This window comes from Lepeophtheirus salmonis, chromosome 14, assembly GCF_016086655.4.
Source record: "Lepeophtheirus salmonis chromosome 14, UVic_Lsal_1.4, whole genome shotgun sequence".
NCBI lineage: Eukaryota > Metazoa > Arthropoda > Copepoda > Siphonostomatoida > Caligidae > Lepeophtheirus > Lepeophtheirus salmonis.
The window spans coordinates 27,512,568-27,525,786 of NC_052144.2; the positions used below are offsets into that span (position 1 = coordinate 27,512,568).

Here is a 13,219-nt window from a genome sequence, read left to right on the forward strand (position 1 = left end):
GAGCATTGTAATTTATTTTTGAATTTACATTGAGTGGAGTGAGGAGATTTAAAGTTTTCGGATATACGATTCTGTTCTGAAAAGTTTCCGACCTCAATGTGAAGATAGCAGCATTAGACACATATATTGGGTATCTTTTTGAGAGTTACTCACCAAAGATTTGGCATTTTGGAGGTGCAGTTCCTATGTAACAGTCGTTTGAGTGAGTTGATGTGAAAATAAATTTTGAATTTATATTTTTCAAAATAGTTTTACTCTAACTCTACACAAATCTCTTAGCGATGCTTCCATCTCTTTAACTTGTCCTGTCTTTAAACTCACCGGGAGTAGTGTGTATAGTAACATTGAGACTTTGTTGAAAAATCACTTAAAAAATTCAACAAAACATTCCCATCAACTCACTCACACGTCTCTTACATAGTACGTCTTACTTTGTGCGTCAAAAATATATGAAGCTTCGGTAAGTAACTGTCAACAGATCTTAGAAATAAGTGACTACAATTTATTAATGATTGCTGCCATATTCAGGTTCAGGCCAGAAAGTTTCAGAATACCATCGTACTTTTAACATGATCTCTTTCAAGATTGTCTCTCATCATGCTTCCAAATAGTATTTTCATTAGGGTTGTTCTACTTTTGAATCTGAAATCATAAATCTCCACATTCTTTCCCCCAGGATGAATACTTAAAAGTATTATTAGAGTGTAAAAAGAGCCTAGACACCTGCTAAGAAATCAATTGACTAACTGGAATAACCTTTAAATAGAAAGACTATCAGACACATTGAGGTATGGTGTCTTAAAATTTGTTAAGTCTGAGTGAAATCAAGTCTGTGTAATTGAGCCAAAAATTGAAACTGTTGGATATGTCCCATATCTACGTCTAGAATGCGACTCCTAATAGAAAATGTTTTTTTAACATGCAAATATGTTATTCCAAATGCTTCCAATCAGCCTCTTTTTCTAACTTCAAAAAAATTTATCGTTCTGTTCATAAAATAAAAGTTTTATAGTACCCAAATTTTAAGGACCTTTATGTATCTGCTTCAAACTATCTTCATGTTATTGACATTTCCCTTTAAGATGAAAAACAAAACCCCATATAAATATCTGATAAATTAACACCAAAATCTTATTACACAATATCTATAATAAAAAAGAAGTATGATAGCTGATAAACAATAAAGAACCTTTGAAGGACTTTGCTATTCCTTGGAATAACACTCTGATTTGAAAATGACTGCAAATTTGCTGTTGAACACTTCACTTTGTTCTTTGGAAAAAAATTAAGATTTCCTAACAGATTTGTAATTTATAAAAAAAGGGATTTATTGCAAAACCCATAACTGTATATAAAATTTGTTTCATAGAAAAAGTTGATATTATCCAAATTTGACTACATTTACTATTTTATCTATAATTATGTTACTTTTTTTAAAATCTGTCATAGTTACAGTGATGATTTAACCATTGATATATTATTAAAAAAACCGTCAAAATTTTTATACATTTTGTATTTTTTTATGTTTAATGTATGTAATTTATATGGTAGAATTATCATTCAAAAAATATTCCCTTTTTGTTAAACATATATTTGAATGGAGGATTTTCACAATTTTTATTTATGTTTGAAAGATTTATTTAACAACAAATCAGATAAAATTCATAGTCTTTTATAGTTATGTGACAATATCATCAGTTATACGAATACTTCTTGTAGTAATATAAAAAATACTTTTTCATGTTTCAAAAATTATTCAGAAATAAAAATCTTCTTATATTTTAAATATGTGGAGTGTCAATTTAAAAGCGGGATTGGATAAAAAAAGAAGACATGGAGAAAAAGAGAATATATTTTTTCTAGTTATTTTACTTTATACGAAAGGGTCATATCATTTTTTAAGGAGAAATTTGTGAATAGAAAATAAACATCTTCCCTCAAAAAATAACATATATGTACCAATTAATGGCTCAGGATAAAAATGCTGATACATATTATTATAATTTTTTTCTTGTCCATAGCTTACCTAGAAGTCAAGTAAATAGACAAATTAGTCAAGTGAAATGCATCTCACCTCTACCGCCATTCCATTCAATGTAAACAATGATGCAAGACGCTATGTAGGCCTCTTTTTAGAAAATGATTGAGTGAGTGATAACATTGGAATAGTAAGCAAGTACTCCAACTGTTAAACTTTTGTTCATCCAGTAAATTTGTTTGAAATGGGACGTACATTTTGCAATGGTCCTTTTTGAGTTGACATTGAATATTTAATTTTTATTACTAATATTAAACCAGTTAGAAACTACGGCTTCGATCTAACAAGTCACAAAATGGTAAGTATAATTTAAAGAGTAGAATTTAATCGATTGCTTTATATTACTGATCAATTTTCAGAAAACAATGGTAGCTTGCTTTTATGTTGAGATGTCACACATACCAAGAATAAAAGCTAAAATAGATAAGACCTTTTTCGAAAATCAATTTCAAAAGTAATTAAAAATACATTTATATATATATATAAGAAAATGACTTTTTTTTATATGTTTTGAACTCTTAATTTTTAATAAGTTTTTGGGATATATGTCATCATGCAACAAAATAAAAATGTTTACTTCTTTAAATTACAGGTTAGAAAAACGAAAATAAATTTTCAATACATGAATTAGTCGATATATAATTTATATATATAGATTTTTGTATATCATGCATCTCCTATATATACAGTATACTTTAATTATAATACATTTTTGATGGTTTTTCTTTTGAAATGTTAAAGGTATTTTGTAGATTTACTTTTTCAAATTATAATTGGATAATGCATACTTGTAGGAAAGGTAAAAAAAAATACTTAAAGTGTAATTATAAATAGTGCTTCAGAGTGAATCATAATCTATCAAAATGTTGTTATGGCAATAATTAAATTATTGATTAAAACCGAAAGAATATGTTTCATTTAATGTATCCACCGTAAGTGTTGGAAGGTACTACTGATCCTCTGGATGTACTCAGCACTCATGGATGCCCAGACCTTGTGGACGGATGTCTTCAGAGCGCAGGTGCTTTTGTGACGTCCTCTACAGGCCTTGTACTCCACGGGCCCCTGGATAAAAAATAGTATAGAAGGTTGAGGTCTGGGCTCTGCTGCGGCCGTAAGTCCTTTGCCCAGAAGTGCATGTTGTCCTGTAGCTACTATTGGTTTTTCTTTGGAGTGTTGGCAGATGCTCCATCTTGTTAGAACACCCAGGGAAAATTTCTCACAATGGATTTGATCCATGGGAGAACTTTGGTGTCCAGAATTTTGACATACTCGTCAGCCTTCAACCTGTATCGTAAAATTAACCAAACGGGATTCATGGCCTTCTCTTTGGATGCAATCAGGCCTAATATCCTCACTGAAGCAGGGTGTTTAGTGGTGGAGACATACCGGTACTCTTCAGATACAACACCAAATGTCACTACACGATCATTCTGCCTGTTTAAGACAAAGTCAACAGTAAAGGTCTTCGCATAAAAAAAACACTATGAGTTCACGATTTTTTTTGCAAGCTCCACACGGACTTTTCTCTGTATTTATGTCAACAGAGGCTGCCGAATACACCAAAAAGACTTTCCTGCTGCCTTTTTTAGAGCCTTGGGCACTGCTGATAGGGACTTGTTCATTTTCCTAGTCATGTCAGCAATGGAGGAATTTGAGTTTTCCTTGGGATCCAACTTAGGGGGGTCGACGAACACGGAGGATTTGTTGCCTGCTCCTTGAGAGTGTCTGAGATCCTCCCCGAGCTTCACGAAATGGAGTCATTGTAAATTGTCTTACTTGAGGTCCCAGTCTTCTCCCAGATCCTGCGATCTCAATCCTCTTTTTGTACTTTATGCTAATGGTGGCAACTCGGATAATGTCTTTCTTAGTAAACGATAGGTAATTATGTGTTCTACAAGATTGCTTATTGGGACATTATAAAAAATGACTCTTTATCTCCCAAATTTGCATAATAGAGATGAATAAATAATAACAGATTTCCCGGTAAACTATATTAGCCTGTCTGTTTGAACAATTTACCTTTAGCAGATGGTCGGACATGTGTAAATGTATGGCCCTGTTAGTGTTGTATTTCAGTCTGAAAATCCTAGATCAATCGAAAAGCGTTATAGTTTTTGTCTAGCCAAACTAACTTTATCACCAAGAAGAAATTTATAAGTGCGGGTTCAATTTTAAGAATAATTGATGTACAATACAATGTATATTCAATTTCTGCTGTTGATCTTAAAAGGGTAAACATAAAAAGAAAAAAGGACGCTTTTTAAGCAGTTGTCAACTCTGCTTACATCCTCCTAACCAACTATTACGCAAATAGAAGTTTGGTCATTATAAATTTATAACAAAAATTTGGCATTTATAAAAAAGACAAAAAGAACGGCTATTTTTTTTTTTTTTTTCAACAAGATCAGTCCTATAAAAAAATGGGACTGTATTACTTTCAATTAAAGTTTGATCTTTGTGTACCGCTTTAAAGATGCAATTTAGATTATGTCATGCGGGTTTCCTGATAGTGAGAATTAGTAAAATGACATTTTACAAACTTAAAAGTGTTTCATATGTACACAATTTGCATAACTGAGTAAAAAAGAGCAAAAATAAGTGCTAATTACGTTAGTTGTCACAAAATGAGAAAATGGAACAGTGTTAGAACCGATGACATAAAATATAATTTTTCCTCCATCTAAAGTTTATTAAGTTAATACCTGTATATACATTTTTATGCATATAATTTAATTTTATGATAATCTAAATAACTGATTTTTGACGTACTTATTACTCATTTGATGCACTTCTAAGAGTACTTTTAAAATTTTGACGGTTTTACAAATGTTTTGTTACAGAAAAACAATGAAGTATATCAACTACAGTTTATCTTTAAATAAATAACTAAATGTTATGAGAAGAGGGAATAAACTTATTCATAGAATGATACCAAAAAAATCTGTCCTTCATTTGCAAATAGTAAATTTCGACCCCAGTGCAAAACTTCAATCTTTCATGAATTTCAATCGATTTTTAAAAGAATTAGTAAAGACTCAACTGAAAAATATCAGAATGACGTAAGACAACGGGCATGAGAGAAATTATTATCTTGAACTTAATGTGCAGAGGTTCGATAATCAGTCATTCCTAGAAAAGAAAATTTACATACTAAATGTATATAGACTTGAAAGAAGATTCCAATGTCAGATGGAGTAATTATACTACTATAATAATTACTTCTACTTTCCATATGACCAATTAAAATAACATTAAAAAAGGCCGAAAAAATTTCGTCTCAGTATGTAATTTGTTTTTTAAATATCTAAACTGTAATTAGTAAAAATGAATTTTAATCTTTTTATTGCGTGATAAAGCTATAGGTCGAGACATCATAAGTTGTACTTCTTTATTTTTTTCTTTTTCTTTTAACAACATATCCAATCAAAGCCAACTTCAAATCATTCATATTAATGTAAAATTCGAACCATGCGTGTTTGTTTATGTATGTGGTTTCCTCTTTAACCTATTCTTTAAATTTATGCATATACCTAGTAACAAAAATAAAAAGAAATAAACTTTTCGCACATATGTGCATTTATCAATCGGCTTTCATTACAAATGTTGTACGTAGTTTTGTTGAAACATGACATTTTTCTAGAGTATCAAAGCAGAGTGAGAAAGCAAAACGTTTTTGCAATCGATATAGGTATGCGAATCAAGATGTTTCATAAATAACATTTAAAGTCTCAACTAAATCTTACGAACTTTATTAAATTATATTTTTTTAAATGGATAAAGAAAAAGCGTCTCAAGTTGGCTGAGAAACTTTATGATATATCCCTCTATCTTCTTTTTATTTTAATCTTTGACTCAAAAAGTCGAACTTCCATTAGCAAGAAGTTTGGAACAAGGGAGTACATGGGCCATGGAGGTTCACACCTTTAATCAATGCTGAATCTTATTGACAATTTCTGGAGTAGCTGAATCCTGTTAAACCACATATCCTCTTTCAGGATATTTGATGTCTATCAAAGGCTTCCCATCATTTATGTTGAAACGCCTACATTCGATCTGGCAGATCTTAACCCCTTCCTCGAACCAAACCTGTTGATTACGTCAGTCAGACATTCAAAAGTTTGATTTTTCATCTCTAAAATATTTTAATCTTTTGTATTTTATTTTTTAACAAAAGTTGTGAATATTTGGTGACAATTAAATATGAAGAAACCCTCCAATATGCACTATCGTTAAAATAGCAAGAAATTAACTTCACTTAATGATTTGGTTTCATACTGTGTCAGGTTAGACAAACAAAATTTAAATACCAAGATGATGGCTGTGTGAGAGTGAAAATGATTGTACAATATCTAGATCAGGGAGTAAAATAACTACTGAAATATAATTGGAGTCATATGACCGTAATTTGGCATTATTATAATTTAACAGCGACAAATTTGCCATAGGAACTCCACTTTTTTTTCCTCAACATTAAAATTGAAACACAAGACCAATTTGAATACCTACATATGGCTTCAATTATGTCTCGACAAAGATTTGCGACTGAAACTAATGAATGAACCATTTTTCCATCCTTAAACAATCCAAGAAGCTCAATACCCTTGTGCTTCATAACGTCATCTCTAGTCAATTGCTTTTTCAAAATATTCCATCTCAAGTGTTGTTTAACTACAGGCAAATTTTCAACTACAAAGTACCCTAAAGATAGCGTAACGATTCCTCGATAAGTCAATATAGATGAGTCTTCCTCAATAACTTTTTTATTATGGATTCCTCTATTTAGATTAATTATATCAGGGAATGTTTATCTTGACTGCAATGCAGTTATAAAAAGGTGATCATTATCCTTCAATTATTAAGTTCAATTATTTTCACCCCTAAAGACTTAAAGTGTGTTGATATACTCTCAGAGCACAGGACCTTACCATCAAAATCATCTAAAGCTATACCAAAAACTTAAAGTTTTGGTTACGTCATAGGTTTAATATAATTATAACTGATTAAATCTTCAACCTTTTCCAACAAGCAAAATATACCCATAGAATCAGGAATGGAATAGCCTTTAGAAAGAACGAGCTTATGTTAATTCAACATCCGAGATTCTACCGTCTTAAACTGATTGAATGACCCATTAAACAACTTTTGTTCCTCTTTCATCAGCTTTGTTCGAATTGTAAGATAGGAATGATAAAGTCTACATTCAGGACCCGAATATAAATTCTTTCGTCTACTAAAATATTTCATTTATTTAGTTTCAACTTCTCAATGTATTTACAGATGTAAAGAAGGACCTTTTAGTTACAATCTAATAAAAATCTTCGACACATAAATTTTACCATGATTATTTATTGGAGACACTTTTAATTCTAATAACTTGAGTTTAAGAAAAAAAAAACTCTTATGTAAAAAAAAAATAGAAAATTAACATGGTAATCCTGACAGTTTGAATAATGTTTTGAGAGAAAAGCATCTTAGCTTTAAATTAAAACTGAATAACAAATCCTTGTTGTTTTTCTCCGTCTTTTTCTCAACACGAATGTTGAGTTCGATTTTGATTATAATTGAACGTAGTAGAAAATAAGTACACCAATCAGGAGTTAAATAATATGGACGACAGCTTAAGGAAGGAAAAGTCATTCTTCAGATTATCAATTCCCAAAAAGCTGGCCATCTAAAAATGTAAAATATACAATATTTCCAAAAATTGATGGTGGTATTAAAAATATCCGTTTTATAGTTTTGAAAAAAAAATATTTTTGGTCGGAATAAAATGAAATTTGGCTTATACAATCATTAGACAATATTGAATTTTTCTGATACATTAATTTTCGATGATTGCATCAGTATAAAAGGGCTCAAAAAACACCACAGGATGTTAGTGGAAATTTAATATCCAAAATGTTGAGAGAGCACTCTTTGGAGACCAGGGTCAAGGCTTTTGGCATGATAGCGGTTGGATCAAGCCAGAGAGACGTTGTGCAAATATTACAGATTTCTCTCAGGACCATTGAGAATTGGTGTAAGAAAAGGAAGGATGGACAAACCCTTGCAAATCAGAAGGGTCGAGGAAGGAAGAAAAAAATGAGCAAAGTTTCCAAACTGGTGATTCAAAATCTTTAACCAAACAGAGGGTATCCACAATGAAACTTGCAGCAAGATTGACTCCAATGGACTGTCCAATATCCCATTCATATATCCATAACTACCTGAGGCACTCTTTGAATGTTTTATCATACAAACCTTGTCTGCACCCCATACTTTCATAACAACAAAAAAAGGCCCGGCTTCAGTTCTGTGGTGACCCTGCTCACCACTCCAAAAGGGCACAAAAATGGTGTTCAGACAATTTGGATTCCTTCTGGGGCAAAAGCACATGGCCTGCCAAGAGGCCTGATTTTTCTCCCATTGAAAATTTGTAAGCCTTGGTACAGAGGGAACTGAAGGAAAATGCGCCAGCAACTTCAGAGGATGAATTAAAAAAAACTGACATAAGCTTTGGAAAAAATTTCTACAGATACTTTGAATAACCTGTATGAAGGAATGCCAAAACGCATAAAAAATGTATTAAGTTTAAAGATCGTCATATTTGGAAGTAAATAAATTTTTACGGGAAAAAAAATTACTTGTTTTAGTATTTCATGATTTTTTTAAAAAACCACCAGTAATTTTTGGACATACTGTATTATAATTATAATAAACAATTAAATCAAGCCCACAAAATAGTAAATAAAACTCCTGCAAGATCTTTCGAATAGGATATTACTGCAGGTAACGATTAAAAGCCCATCATCAAGGAGAAGGAAAGAGCATAATCCCCTTATAATAAATTTCCGCTCTTTCTCTTAAGTCCTTGGACTTTAAAGTGCTGTAAATCATTCCTTACTATTTATGAAATGAACATTTAAAGAAATTTTGATCATTTCTTATAGATTTTAAGCTCTTTTCGTATTTGGAGAGATAAAAGTTGAAAGATACAATCAAGATTGCTTTGTTAATTTACATTTAAAATTACTTAAATAGGGACGAGTCTTTCCCAAATATTTGTAAGATTTTTACTTAATACTTTTCTAAATGGGCTGTGCTTTACAATATTTTTTTTCACAAAAAAAGTGTCTCTGAATTACTCTGATTCTAAGTACCATGGGTATGTATGAGAGAAAAACATTAAATTACATGCTTCCCAAATAAGCAATAAATCCCTTTTTAAAGTGTATACAGTATATATTAAAAAAAAAGTATCGTCTATGAAAATAATTGATGATTGCCGGAATACTGAGGACTAAATGAGTAGTCATCAGCAAACGTCATGCATTTCATATGAGTAGTTTTGTATAATGAATAAATAAAACGACGTAACTCAGTGGACAACGCGCTCCAGAGAAATTAATCTATTGATCTTAATGTGCGTAGGTTGGCGCCCCGTTCGTTCCTAGATAAGAAATATACATCATGTATATGTACTTCAAAGAAGATTCCTAGATTAGATGGAGTAAATCTAATACTATAATATTTACTTATACTCAATCAGTGCTCCTTCATCTGACATATTAAAGGGAAATAAAAAAGTACTCGTATTTCAAGATTTTACTGTTTTACATAAAATAGCATAGTCTGGATTTGAGATCATTTAAGAAAAAAAATTGTTTAATTTATTTATTCAAAAATTTACTTGAGGCAAAATGTTTTTTAAAAAATATGACAGGTCATATTTATGATGAAATGTACGTCAAAGTGGTATTCCCAACTTTTTATACATCCATTTAACTTAGTTTTTTCTTTGCATACTCAAAAATTTGATCGTTTATCATCTTCAAGGGAAGTCTAATGACATAAGTGTGTATACACCATTCATACATATTCTTTTATAAATAAAAAGAATGAATCTTCAGATTGCATCAAATACACGTAATGAATCAACTCAAGTCTTCATTATACTTGTATATATATATTTTTTTTATTATATTAGTACATTTTGCAATTTATATACAAATTGATAAATCATCTTATACAAAAACAATTCCTATTTCACTCACTCCGACCAAGGCTTAATAAAAAGAGAAAAAAATAAAGATTGGATTAAAAATGGAGTCAGCTATTGCTAAAGATGAACATTATTTCCAATCATATATGATAGATGTGTCACCTTCATACAAAGGTTTTTCTTCCTTTGTTACTTTCTTCAAGTAGAAAAAATAAATATTTTTTGTACATGTCAGACTAACATTTTCTTTGCAAAAAAAAGAAATCACACAAACTAATAACTATTCCCGAAAAATAAAAAAGTTGTGCATAGAGCAGAAATTAAAAACTTACAACTCCACCTTCTTTCATATAAAAATGGTTGCCTTTTTGGATTGTTCATCATTATCCATTTATAGATTTTATATAATATATTTTAAACTTGTGGTTTCTCCTTCAAACGTTTTTTATTAATATAATGCAAAAAAGGGTTTACAAATGATAAGGGATGAAACCAACATTTCAAGAACTCAACATTAATTTAAACGCATATATTTGTATGAGTTTTAAGTTCAAACAACAGACTTCGAAATGAAATGTTTTTACCTTCAATTACCTCTATTCAAATCCTCATGCGAGTACTTCCCTGGGATGCTAAGCTCCCCGAACATAAAATTGAATATTTTAGCATTAGAAAACTTAATTGAGATTTAGTAGTTGTTATATAGGATACTTTAAGCATCAGTGGATAAATTAAATATCACTGGCTAATATATGTTATACCTGTTAATTCATGATATTAAAAAATAATGGAAGGAGATAATATTATATTTTGTAGACTATTCTAAATGAATTATAAATCAAAAAATAGTATCGAATTAAACATGTTCCATACAGAATATGATATTTAATACCCACAATTTTTGCTGATTTGAAAATTGTGCAGTTATATAAATGTAAGATGGTACATGCTATACCCAATACACGTACAACGTCTGTATAGTTACTATGCTTGTACAAAATAGTAAGATAATTTTTGAGGAAATAACAAAAATAATGCTTGTGCCAGATTTCGTATTCATTCTTGGAGGTAAAATCGTGGACTTAACTTTTAATAAATAATAGTAGATGGTTATTAAAAGGATGGACTATTCCAGAGAATAAACAAAACAAAAAAAATTTAAAAAATCAAATTTTTGAACTAGGAGGCGAAAAGAAAAAGGTTTTCTGATTTGCTTCACGCCCAGGTGAGAATCGAGTAAATCAATAAGGTCATAGGGTGCTCCAGAGTCTTGTTTAAAAGAATTAAAACATGTTTGCTTCAGGTCAGAGCCTTAAGAGGTCACCTGGCTGCAGTAGACGATGGAAAATATGGATCATGGATGACGTGGTCATCATAATTGCCAGAAGTCCAGCCAAACCGATGAGGCAGCATATAAATGCCCTCAATGTACGTGATTTGACTGGGAAAAGGTATGTGAAGGATTTTAGGATTTTGTAAAACTACATATCCAACTGCTTTCAACAGCAACGAAGGCTATTTGGGCAAGAGAGGCCAGAAATTGTTTACTTAGTTAATGGGGTTCCTTCCATGCTATTAAAATTGTAGTCAAGAAAAAAACTTTTGCTACCCTTTGCCCAAATTTAGATGACCTCAAGGTCTCCGTCGAGCATCAGTTGGAGGTCATGTCCGAGGTCTTTATCAAGAATTGCTTGAGTGCTTCAGGTCCAGGTTGGAGACAATAGTAGCGGCCAAAGGAAATCATTTTGAAAAATAGAAGGATATTTCAATAAAGAAGTCTTTGATAAAACCTCATTTTTGTACTCCTTTTACATCTTGCAAAAGTTTACCTAATTTGTTTGTTACCAAAAAGTAAACGAGTTTACTTCGGACAATCAATTTGAGTATATTGTATTACTTTTTAAATAAATTACTTTGTCAACAATAGTAACTAATTTAAACAAAAAATATTTTCTATGACCTTATAAATATTGAATTTCCATCTTCGTTTCTCATATTCATTGTGGAAAGGAATAAATAATAGGAACACATAAAAATCACATTCTTTGAAACCTCGATAATTCAATCCAGAATTGGTTATATGAATCAAAAACTAAAGAAAAACAATTCCTAAATGATTGGAACATAAAATATAGGGTTGCCGAGATATATCCAGACAAAATTCATAAATGTATTTCTAAAATTGTAGACTAGATAGAAATATAAGCTATGAAACAACAATTATTTGTTTGATATTTATGTATTATTTTATTCAACACAATCAATTAATAAACTAAGCCATTGGTTTTATTCAAAAAACTTATGGTATGCTTGCCTTTTTAGCCTTAGTATTGAGACTGTAATTGAGGTTGGAGCTGATTTTATCAAATAAAATAAACTAGAAGCTATCCAGCTTTCATAATCTTGTTTTATTTTTTTTTATAATATCAAATCTATTCAGAAGTGGTGTTTGGCGTCATGACTTGAGATTCTACTTGAACTTTTTTGAAGAATTGCGACAAGACTACATTACTCAATCTAGGACTGGAGGTTTGAATGAGGCCCAAGCTAATATGAAGCTTATAACTGTTAGTAGTTTGAAAATCTACTCTTCAATTGAGTCGAGTCAAAGAATCATCGACTCAAGTTGAGTTAAACTGAGTCAATGACTATTCTGGTGGACACAACACTAAAAATATAGCCAACAAAAGAAAAAACAATTACAATTTAGTTGATCATATGGATAAATAGCCCAAAGGGATGTTAAGTGTTAAGTATCTAAAGGGATTGCCAATCAAGATAAAAGTACAAAAGAAAACATGAAAATTGATGAAACTGTTGGTTATATTCTGTATAATTCGCAGACTCTTCTATACATGTATGCCTAGAAGTATCCATAAATCAATTATTTATTTCATGAATATTTATATAATTTAATTTTGCACGGATCTAAGTACCTAAATATAATGATGCCAGCATAATAAGCATGACTGATTATATGCATTGATGAAATGAGCAGATTATATTTATGAAGTACTTGTTAGTATTCATGAAAAATATTAACGTTTTTGTTTCAATTGCTTTCTACTCATATATGTGCAATGAGCAGAGATAGAGTGGTAGAAAATATGAATTAAAACGCGTACAATACTTTTTGTAGCTGGAACCAGAACATTTTCATATTCATTCTGCAAAATTTTATCATTATTCTTTCATTC

General features: G+C 30.6%; 1 protein-coding gene across 4 annotated transcripts in view; it reads left to right on the plus strand.

Moving 5' to 3' along the window:
• Positions 1-13,219, plus strand: part of Ypel (Yippee-like) — a 306,816-nt gene that overhangs the window by 83,737 nt on the left and 209,860 nt on the right. For 2 of the 4 annotated variants that reach the window (XM_071893532.1, XM_071893529.1), the window contains exon 2: positions 2,022-2,336. The exons of 1 other annotated variant lie outside the window; for it this stretch is intronic. The gene's annotated coding sequence lies outside the window, so the exon portion shown is untranslated. Of the gene's footprint in view, positions 1-2,021; positions 2,337-2,397; positions 2,493-13,219 lie in introns of all 4 variants that reach the window. One more of the 4 variants, XM_071893530.1, reaches the window with a different exon arrangement.